Here is an 11,558-nt window from a genome sequence, read left to right on the forward strand (position 1 = left end):
TTTGATTTGGTTGTTCTACGAAAAAAGTACTTAGGTGGTTGTCAGATTTCGAGCTCAAAAATTAAGTTTAGACAATTTAACGAAAAGTGGTTTCCAATCTAGTCTTGGACTTATTCTACTGAACTGAGGTCTGGCGGAGGAGTGTATACCTCCTAATAGGTTCTGCAGGAGAAGGAATTTTTGATCTGGTTGTTCTACGAAAAAAGTACTTAGGTGGTTGTCAGATTTCGAGCTCAAAAATTAAATTTAGGCATTTTAACGAAAAGTGGTTTCCAATCTAGTCTTGGACTTATTCTACTGAACTGAGGTCTGGCGGAGGAGTGTATACCTCCTAATAGGTTCTGCAGGAGAAGGAATTTTGTATCTGGTTGTTCTACGAAAAAAGTACTTAGGTGGTTGTCAGATTTCGAGCTCAAAAATTAAATTTAGGCATTTTAACGAAAAGTGGTTTCCAATCTATTCTTGGACTTATTCGATTAAACTGAGGTGTGGTGGAGGAGTGTATCCCTCCTAATAGGTTCTACAGGAGAAGGAATTTTTGATCTGGTTGTTCTACGAAAAAAGTACTTAGGTGGTTGTCAGATTTCGAGCTCAAAAATTAAATTTAGGCATTTTAACGAAAAGTGGTTTCCAATCTATTCTTGGACTTATTCGATTAAACTGAGGTGTGGTGGAGGAGTGTATCCCTCCTAATAGGTTCTACAGGAGAAGGAATTTTGGATCTGGTTGTTCTACGAAAAAAGTACTTAGGTGGTTGTCAGATTTCGAGCTCAAAAATTAAATTTAGGCATTTTAACGAAAAGTGGTTTCCAATCTAGTCTTGGACTTATTCTACTGAACTGAGGTCTGGCGGAGGAGTGTATACCTCCTAATAGGTTCTGCAGGAGAAGGAATTTTTGATCTGGTTGTTCTACGAAAAAAGTACTTAGGTGGTTGTCAGATTTCGAGCTCAAAAATTAAATTTAGGCATTTTAACGAAAAGTGGTTTCCAATCTAGTCTTGGACTTATTCGATTAAACTGAGGTGTGGTGGAGGAGTGTATCCCTCCTAATAGGTTCTACAGGAGAAGGAATTTTTGATCTGGTTGTTCTACGAAAAAAGTACTTAGGTGGTTGTCAGATTTCGAGCTCAAAAGTTAAATTTAGGCATTTTAACGAAAAGTGGTTTCCAATCTAGTCTTGGACTTACTCTACTGAACTGAGGGCTGGCGGAGGAGTGTATCCCTCCTAATAGGTTCTGCAGGAGAAGGAATTTTTGATTTGGTTGTTCTACGAAAAAAAGTACTTAGGTGGTTGTCAGATTTCGAGCTCAAAAATTAAATTTAGGCAATTTAACGAAAAGTGGTTTCCAATCTAGTCTTGGACTTATTCTACTGAACTGAGGTCTGGCGGAGGAGTGTATACCTCCTAAGAGGTTCTGCAGGAGAAGGAATTTTTGATCTGGTTGTTCTACGAAAAAAGTACTTAGGTGGTTGTCAGATTTCGAGCTCAAAAATTAAATTTAGGCATTTTAACGAAAAGTGTTTTCCAATCTAGTCTTGGACTTATTCTACTGAACTGAGGTCTGGCGGAGGAGTGTATCCCTCCTAATAGGTTCTACAGGAAAAGGAATTTTTGATCTGTTTGTTCTACGAAAAAAGTACTTAGGTGGTTGTCAGATTTCGAGCTCAAAAATCAAATTTAGGCATTTTAACGAAAAGTGGTTTCCAATCTAGTCTTGGACTAATTCGATTAAACTGAGGTGTGGTGGAGGAGTGTATCCCTCCTAATAGGTTCTACAGGAGAAGGAATTTTTGATCTGGTTGTTCTACGAAAAAAGTACTTAGGTGGTTGTCAGATTTCGAGCTCAAAAATTAAATTTAGGCATTTTAATGAAAAGTGGTTTCCAATCTAGTCTTGGACTTATTCTACTGAACTGAGGTCTGGCGGAGGAGTGTATACCTCATAACAGGTTCTACAGGAGAAGGAATTTTTGATCTGGTTGTTCTACGAAAAAAGTACTTAGGTGGTTGTCAGATTTCGAGCTCAAAAATTAAATTTAGGCATTTTAACGAAAAGTGGTTTCCAATCTAGTCTTGGACTTATTCGATTAAACTGAGGTGTGGTGGAGGAGTGTATCCCTCCTAATAGGTTCTACAGGAGAAGGAATTTTTGATCTGATTGTTCTACGAAAAAAGTACTTAGGTGGTTGTCAGATTTCGAGCTCAAAAATTAAATTTAGGCATTTTAACGAAAAGTGGTTTCCAATCTAGTCTTGGACTTATTTTACTGAACTGAGGGCTGGCGGAGGAGTGTATCCCTCCTAATAGGTTCTACAGGAGAAGGAATTTTTGATTTGGTTGTTCTACGAAAAAAGTACTTAGGTGGTTGTCAGCTTTCGAGCTCAAAAATTAAATTTAGGCATTTTAACGAAAAGTGTTTTCCAATCTAGTCTTGGACTTATTCTACTGAATTGAGGTCTGGCGGAGGAGTGTATACCTCCTAATAGGTTCTGCAGGAGAAGGAATTTTTGATCTGGTTGTTCTACGAGAAAAGTACTTAGGTGGTTGTCAGATTTCGAGCTCAAAAATTAAATTTAGGCATTTTAACGAAAAGTGTTTTCCAATCTAGTCTTGGACTTATTCTACTGAACTGAGGTCTGGCGGAGGAGTGTATCCCTCCTAATAGGTTCTACAGGAGAAATAATTTTTGATCTGGTTGTTCTACGAAAAAAGTACTTAGGTGGTTGTCAGATTTCGAGCTCAAAAATTAAATTTAGGCATTTTAACGAAAAGTGGTTTCCAATCTAGTCTTGGACTTATTCTACTGAATTGAGGTCTGGCGGAGGAGTGTATACCTCCTAATAGGTTCTGCAGGAGAAGGAATTTTTGATTTGGTTGTTCTACGAAAAAAGTACTTAGGTGGTTGTCAGATTTCGAGCTCAAAAATTAAATTTAGGCAATTTAACGAAAAGTGGTTTCCAATCTAGTCTTGGACTTATTCTACTGAACTGAGGTCTGGCGGAGGAGTGTATACCTCCTAATAGGTTCTGCAGGAGAAGGAATTTTTGATCTGGTTGTTCTACGAAAAAAGTACTTAGGTGGTTGTCAGAATTCGAGCTCAAAAATTAAATTTAGGCATTTTAACGAAAAGTGTTTTCCAATCTAGTCTTGGACTTATTCTACTGAACTGAGGTCTGGCGGAGGAGTGTATACCTCCTAATAGGTTCTACAGGAGAAGGAATTTTTGATCTGGTTGTTCTACGAAAAAAGTACTTAGGTGGTTGTCAGATTTCGAGCTCAAAAATTAAATTTAGGCATTTTAACGAAAGTGGTTTCCAATCTAGTCTTGGACTTATTCGATTAAACTGAGGTGTGGTGGAGGAGTGTATCCCTCCTAAAAGGTTCTACAGGAGAAGGAATTTTTGATCTGGTTGTTCTACGAAAAAAGTACTTAGGTGGTTGTCAGATTTCGAGCTCAAAAATTAAATTTGGGCATTTTAACGATAAGTGGTTTCCAATCTAGTCTTGGACTTATTCTACTGAACTGAGGTCTGGCGGAGGAGTGTATACCTCCTAATAGGTTCTGCAGGAGAAGGAATTTTTGATCTGGTTGTTCTACGAAAAAAGTACTTAGGTGGTTGTCAGATTTCGAGCTCAAAAATTAAATTTAGGCATTTTAACGAAAAGTGTTTTCCAATCTAGTCTTGGACTTATTCTACTGAACTGAGGTCTGGCGGAGGAGTGTATACCTCCTAATAGGTTCTACAGGAGAAGGAATTTTTGATCTGGTTGTTCTACGAAAAAAGTACTTAGGTGGTTGTCAGATTTCGAGCTCAAAAATTAAATTTAGGCATTTTAACGAAAGTGGTTTCCAATCTAGTCTTGGACTTATTCGATTAAACTGAGGTGTGGTGGAGGAGTGTATCCCTCCTAATAGGTTCTACAGGAGAAGGAATTTTTGATCTGGTTGTTCTACGAAAAAAGTACTTAGGTGGTTGTCAGATTTCGAGCTCAAAAATTAAATTTAGGCATTTTAACGAAAAGTGTTTTCCAATCTAGTCTTGGACTTATTCTACTGAACTGAGGTCTGGCGGAGGAGTGTATCCCTCCTAATAGGTTCTGCAGGAGAAGGAGTTTTTGATTTGGTTGTTCTACGAAAAAAGTACTTAGGTGGTTGTCAGATTTCGAGCTCAAAAATTAAATTTAGGCAATTTAACGAAAAGTGGTTTCCAATCTAGTCTTGGACTTATTCTACTGAACTGAGGTCTGGCGGAGGAGTGTATACCTCCTAATAGGTTCTGCAGGAGAAGGAATTTTTGATCTGGTTGTTCTACGAAAAAAGTACTTAGGTGGTTGTCAGATTTCGAGCTCAAAAATTAAATTTAGGCATTTTAACGAAAAGTGTTTTCCAATCTAATCTTGGACTTATTCTACTGAACTGAGGTCTGGCGGAGGAGTGTATCCCTCCTAATAGGCTCTACAGGAGAAGGAATTTTTGATCTGGTTGTTCAACGAAAAAAGTACCTAGGTGGTTGTCAGATTTCGAGCTCAAAAATTAAATTTAGGCATTTTAACGAAAAGTGGTTTCCAATCTAGTCTTGGACTTATTCTACTGAACTGAGGGCTGGCGGAGGAGTGTATCCCTCCTAATAGGTTCTGCAGGAGAAGGAATTTTGGATTTGGTTGTTCTACGAAAAAAGTACTTAGGTGGTTGTCAGATTTCGAGCTCAAAAATTAAAATTAGGCAATTTAACGAAAAGTGGTTTCCAATCTAGTCTTGGACTTATTCTACTGAACTGAGGTCTGGCGGAGGAGTCTATACCTCCTAATAGGTTCTGCAGGAGAAGGTATTTTTGATCTGGTTGTTCTACGAAAAAAGTACTTAGGTGGTTGTCAGATTTCGAGCTCAAAAATTAAATTTAGGCATTTTAACGAAAAGTGTTTTCCAATCTAGTCTTGGACTTATTCTACTGAACTGAGGTCTGGCGGAGGAGTGTATCCCTCCTAATAGGTTCTACAGGAGAAGGAATTTTTGATCTGGTTGTTCTACGAAAAAAGTACTTAGGTGGTTGTCAGATTTCGAGCTCAAAAATTAAATTTAGGCATTTTAACGAAAAGTGGTTTCCAATCTAGTCTTGGACTTATTCTACTGAACTGAGGGCTGGCGGAGGAGTGTATCCCTCCTAATAGGTTCTGCAGGAGAAGGAATTTTTGATTTGGTTGTTCTTCGAAAAAAGTACCTAGGTGGTTGTCAGATTTCGAGCTCAAAAATTAAATTTAGGCAATTTAACGAAAAGTGGTTTCCAATCTAGTCTTGGACTTATTCTACTGAACTGAGGTCTGGCGGAGGAGTGTATTACTCCTAATAGTTTCTGCAGGAGAAGGAATTTTTGATCTGGTTGTTCTACGAAAAAAGTACTTAGTTGGTTGTCAGATTTCGAGCTCAAAAATTAAATTTAGGCATTTTAACGAAAAGTGTTTTCCAATCTAGTCTTGGACTTATTCTACTGAACTGAGGTCTGGCGGAGGAGTGTATCCCTCCTAATAGGTTCTACAGGAGAAGGAATTTTTGATCTGGTTGTTCTACGAAAAAAGTACTGAGGTGGTTGTCAGATTTCGAGCTCAAAAATTTAATTTAGGCATTTTAACGAAAAGTGGTTTCCAATCTAGTCTTGGACTTATTCGATTAAACTGAGGTGTGGTGTAGGAGTGTATCCCTCCTAATAGGTTCTACAGGAGAAGGAATTTTTGATCTGGTTGTTCTACGAAAAAAGTACTTAGGTGGTTGTCAGATTTCGAGCTCAGAAATTAAATTTAGGCATTTTAACGAAAAGTGGTTTCCAATCTAGTCTTGGACTTATTCAACTGAACTGAGGTCTGGCGGAGGAGTGTATACCTCCTAATAGGTTCTGCAGGAGAAGGAATTTTTGATCTGGTTGTTCTACGAAAAAAGTACTCAGGTGGTTGTCAGATTTCGAGCTCAAAAATTAAATTTAGGCAATTTAACGAAAAGTGGTTTCCAATCTAGTCTTGGACTTATTCTACTGAACTGAGGTCTAGCGGAGGAGTGTATACCTCCTAATAGGTTCTGCAGGAGAAGGAATTTTTGATCTGGTTGTTCTACGAAAAAAGTACTTAGGTGGTTGTCAGATTTCGAGCTCAAAAATTAAATTGAGGCATTTTAACGAAAAGTGTTTTCCAATCTAGTCTTGGACTTATTCTACTGAACTGAGGGCTGGCGGAGGAGTGTATCCCTTCTAATAGGTTCTGCAGGAGAAGGAATTTTTGATCTGGTTGTTCTACGAAAAAAGTACTCAGGTGGTTGTCAGATTTCGAGCTCAAAAATTAGATTTAGGCAATTTAGCGAAAAGTGTTTTCCAATCTAGTCTTGGACTTATTCTACTGAACTGAGGGCTGGCGGAGGAGTGTATCCCTCCTAATAGGTTCTACAGGAGAAGGACTTTTTGATCTGGTTGTTCTACGAAAAAAGAACTCAGGTGGTTGTCAGATTTCGAGCACAAAAATTAAATTTAGGCAATTTAACGAAAAGTGGGTTCCAATCTAGTCTTGGACTTATTCTACTGAACTGAGGGCTGGCGGAGGAGTGTATCCCTCCTAATTGGTTCTACAGGAGAAGGATTTCTTGATCTGGTTGTTCTACGAAAAAATCACTCAGGTGTTTGTCAGATTTCGAGCTCAAAAATTAAATTTAGGCATTTTAACGAAAAGTGTTTTCCAATCTAGTCTTGGACTTATTCTACTGAACTGAGGTCTGGCGGGGGAGTGTATCCCAATTAATAGGTTCTGCAGGAGAAGGAATTTTTGAACTGGTTGTTCTACGAAAAAAGTACTTAGGTGGTTGTCAGATTTCGAGCTCAAAAATTAAATTTAGGCAATTTAACGAAAAGTGGTTTCCAATCTAGTCTTGGACTTATTCTACTGAACTGAGGTCTGGCGGAGGAGTGTATACCTCCTAATAGGTTCTGCAGGAGAAGGAATTTTTGATCTGGTTATTCTACGAAAAAAATACTTAGGTGGTTGTCAGATTTCGAGCTCAAAAATTAAATTTAGGCAATTTAACGAAAAGTGGTTTCCAATCTAGTCTTGGACTTATTCTACTGAACTGAGGGCTGGCGGAGGAGTGTATCCTTCCTAATAGCTTCTGCAGGAGAAGGAATTTTTGATCTGGTTGTTCTACGAAAAAAGTACTTAGGTGGTTGTCAGATTTCGAGCTCAAAAATTAAATTTAGGCATTTTAACGAAAAGTGTTTTCCAATCTAGTCTTGGACTTATTCTACTGAACTGAGGGCTGGCGGAGGAGTGTATCCTTCCTAATAGGTTCTGCAGGAGAAGGAATTTTTGATTTGGTTGTTCTACGAAAAAAGTACTTAGGTGGTTGTCAGATTTCGAGCTCAAAAATTAAATTTAGGCAATTTAAGGAAAAGTGGATTCCAATCTAGTCTTGGACTTATTCTACTGAACTGAGGTCTGGCGGAGGAGTGTATACTTCCGAATAGGTTCTGCAGGAGAAGGAATTTTTGATCTGGTTGTTCTACGAAAAAAGTACTTAGGTGGTTGTCAGATTTCGAGCTCAAAAATTAAATTGAGGCATTTTAACGAAAAGTGTTTTCCAATCTAGTCTTGGACTTATTCTACTGAACTGAGGGCTGGCGGAGGAGTGTATCCCTCCTAATAGGTTCTACAAGAGAAGGAATTTTTGATCTGGTTGTTCTACGAAAAAAGTACTCAGGTGGTTGTCAGATTTCGAGCTCAAAAATTAAATTTAGGCAATTTAACGAAAAGTGTTTTTCAAGCTAGTCTTGGACTTATTCTACTGAACTGAGGGCTGGCGGAGGAATGTATCCCTCCTAATAGGTTCTACAGGAGAACGGATTTTTGATCTGGTTGTTCTACGAAAAAAGTACTCAGGTGGTTGTCAGATTTCGAGCTCAAAAATTAAATTTAGGCAATTTAACGAAAAGTGTTTTCCAATCTAGTCTTGGACTTATTCTACTGAACTGAGGGCTGGCAGAGGAGTGTATCCATCCTAATAGGTTCTACAGGAGAAGGAATTTTTGATTTGGTTGTTCTACGAAAAAAGTACTTAGGTGGTTGTCAGATTTCGAGCTCAAAAATTAAATTTAGGCAATTTAAGGAAAAGTGGATTCCAATCTAGTCTTGGACTTATTCTACTGAACTGAGGTCTGGCGGAGGAGTGTATACTTCCGAATAGGTTCTGCAGGAGAAGGAATTTTTGATCTGGTTGTTCTACGAAAAAAGTACTTAGGTGGTTGTCAGATTTCGAGCTCAAAAATTAAATTGAGGCATTTTAACGAAAAGTGTTTTCCAATCTAGTCTTGGACTTATTCTACTGAACTGAGGGCTGGCGGAGGAGTGTATCCCTTCTAATAGGTTCTGCAGGAGAAGGAATTTTTGATCTGGTTGTTCTACGAAAAAAGTACTTAGGTGGTTGTCAGATTTCGAGCTCAAAAATTAAATTTAGGCAATTTAACGAAAAGTGTTTTCCAATCTAGTCTTGGACTTATTCTACTGAACTGAGGGCTGGCGGAGGAGTGTATCCCTCCTAATAGGTTCTACAAGAGAAGGAATTTTTGATCTGGTTGTTCTACGAAAAAAGTACTCAGGTGGTTGTCAGATTTCGAGCTCAAAAATTAAATTTAGGCAATTTAACGAAAAGTGTTTTTCAAGCTAGTCTTGGACTTATTCTACTGAACTGAGGGCTGGCGGAGGAATGTATCCCTCCTAATAGGTTCTACAGGAGAACGGATTTTTGATCTGGTTGTTCTACGAAAAAAGTACTCAGGTGGTTGTCAGATTTCGAGCTCAAAAATTAAATTTAGGCAATTTAACGAAAAGTGTTTTCCAATCTAGTCTTGGACTTATTCTACTGAACTGAGGGCTGGCAGAGGAGTGTATCCATCCTAATAGGTTCTGCAGGAGAAGGAATTTTTGATCTGGTTGTTCTACGAAAAAAGTACTTAGGTGGTTGTCAGATTTCGAGCTCAAAAATTAAATTGAGGCATTTTAACGAAAAGTGTTTTCCAATCTAGTCTTGGACTTATTCTACTGAACTGAGGGCTGGCAGAGGAGTGTATCCATCCTAATAGGTTCTGCAGGAGAAGGAATTTTTGATCTGGTTGTTCTACGAAAAAAGTACTTAGGTGGTTGTCAGATTTCGAGCTCAAAAATTAAATTGAGGCATTTTAACGAAAAGTGTTTTCCAATCTAGTCTTGGACTTATTCTACTGAACTGAGGGCTGGCGGAGGAGTGTATCCCTCCTAATAGGTCCTGCAGGAGAAGGAATTTTTGATCTGGTTGTTCTACGAAAAAAGTACTCAGGTGGTTGTCAGATTTCGAGCTCAAAAATTAAATTTAGGCAATTTAACGAAAAGTGTTTTCCAATCTAGTCTTGGACTTATTCTACTGAACTGAGGGCTGGCAGAGGAGTGTATCCATCCTAATAGGTTCTGCAGGAGAAGGAATTTTTGATCTGGTTGTTCTACGAAAAAAGTACTTAGGTGGTTGTCAGATTTCGAGCTCAAAAATTAAATTGAGGCATTTTAACGAAAAGTGTTTTCCAATCTAGTCTTGGACTTATTCTACTGAACTGAGGGCTGGCGGAGGAGTGTATCCCTTCTAATAGGTTCTGCAGGAGAAGGAATTTTTGATCTGGTTGTTCTACGAAAAAAGTACTTAGGTGGTTGTCAGATTTCGAGCTCAAAAATTAAATTTAGGCAATTTAACGAAAAGTGTTTTCCAATCTAGTCTTGGACTTATTCTACTGAACTGAGGGCTGGCGGAGGAGTGTATCCCTCCTAATAGGTTCTACAAGAGAAGGAATTTTTGATCTGGTTGTTCTACGAAAAAAGTACTCAGGTGGTTGTCAGATTTCGAGCTCAAAAATTAAATTTAGGCAATTTAACGAAAAGTGTTTTTCAAGCTAGTCTTGGACTTATTCTACTGAACTGAGGGCTGGCGGAGGAATGTATCCCTCCTAATAGGTTCTACAGGAGAACGGATTTTTGATCTGGTTGTTCTACGAAAAAAGTACTCAGGTGGTTGTCAGATTTCGAGCTCAAAAATTAAATTTAGGCAATTTAACGAAAAGTGTTTTCCAATCTAGTCTTGGACTTATTCTACTGAACTGAGGGCTGGCAGAGGAGTGTATCCATCCTAATAGGTTCTACAGGAGAAGGAATTTTTGATCTGGTTGTTCTACGAAAAAAGTACTCAGGTGGTTGTCAGATTTCGAGCTCAAAAATTAAATTTAGGCAATTTAACGAAAAGTGTTTTTCAAGCTAGTCTTGGACTTATTCTACTGAACTGAGGGCTGGCGGAGGAATGTATCCCTCCTAATAGGTTCTACAGGAGAACGGATTTTTGATCTGGTTGTTCTACGAAAAAAGTACTCAGGTGGTTGTCAGATTTCGAGCTCAAAAATTAAATTTAGGCAATTTAACGAAAAGTGTTTTCCAATCTAGTCTTGGACTTATTCTACTGAACTGAGGGCTGGCAGAGGAGTGTATCCATCCTAATAGGTTCTACAGGAGAAGGAATTTTTGATCTGGTTGTTCTACGAAAAAAGTACTCAGGTGGTTGTCAGATTTCGAGCTCAAAAAGTAAATTTAGGCAATTTAACGAAAAGTGTTTTCCAATCTAGTCTTGGACTTATTCTACTGAACTGAGGGCTGGCGGAGGAGTGTATCCCTCCTAATAGGTTCTACAGGAGAAGGAATTTTTGATCTGGTTGTTCTACGAAAAAAGTACTCAGGTGGTTGTCAGATTTCGAGCTCAAAAATTAAATTTAGGCAATTTAACGAAAAGTGTTTTCCAATCTAGTCTTGGACTTATTCTCTGAACTGAGGGCTGGTGGAGGAGTGTATCCCTCCTAATAAGCTCTACAGGAGAAGGAATTTTTGATCTGATTGTTCTACGAAAAAAGTACTTAGGTGGTTGTCAGATTTCGAGCTCAAAAATTAGGTTTAGGCAATTTAACGAAAAGTGTTTTCTAATCTAGTCTTGGACTTATTCTACTGAACTGAGGGCTGGCGGAGGAGTGTATCCCTACTAATAGGCTCTGAAGGAGAAGAAATTTTTGATCTGGTTGTTCTACGAAAAAAGTACTTAGGTGGTTGTCAGATTTCGAGCTCAAAAATTAAATTTAGGCAATTCAACAAAAAGTGTTTTCCAATCTAGTCTTGGACTTATTCTACTGAAATGAGGGCTGGCGGAGGAGTGTATCCCTCCTAATAGGTTCTACAGGAGAAGGAATTTTTGATCTGGTTGTTCTACAAAAAAGGTACTTAGGTGGTTGTCAGATTTCGAGCTCAAAAATTAGATTTAGGCAATTTAACGAAAAGTGTTTTCCAATCTAGTCTTGGACTTATTCTACTAAACTGAGGGCTGGCGGAGGAGTGTATCCCTCCTAATAGGTTCTGCAGGAGAAGGAATTTTTGATCTGGTTTTTCTGCGAAAAAAGTACTCAGGTGGTTGTCAGATTTCGAATTTAGTTTTTGAGCTCGAAATCTGACAGCCACCTGAGTACTTTTTTCTCAG

The 11,558-nt window shown here is 38.4% G+C and overlaps 1 protein-coding gene across 1 annotated transcript in view; it reads right to left on the bottom strand.

Annotated features, from left to right (window-relative positions):
* The window catches only part of LOC142345634 (PSME3-interacting protein-like), a 305,369-nt gene that overhangs the window by 116,425 nt on the left and 177,386 nt on the right, over positions 1-11,558 (bottom strand). The window lies entirely within an intron of this gene.

This window comes from Convolutriloba macropyga, chromosome 9, assembly GCF_964194025.1.
Source record: "Convolutriloba macropyga chromosome 9, txConMacr16.3, whole genome shotgun sequence".
NCBI lineage: Eukaryota > Metazoa > Xenacoelomorpha > Acoela > Convolutidae > Convolutriloba > Convolutriloba macropyga.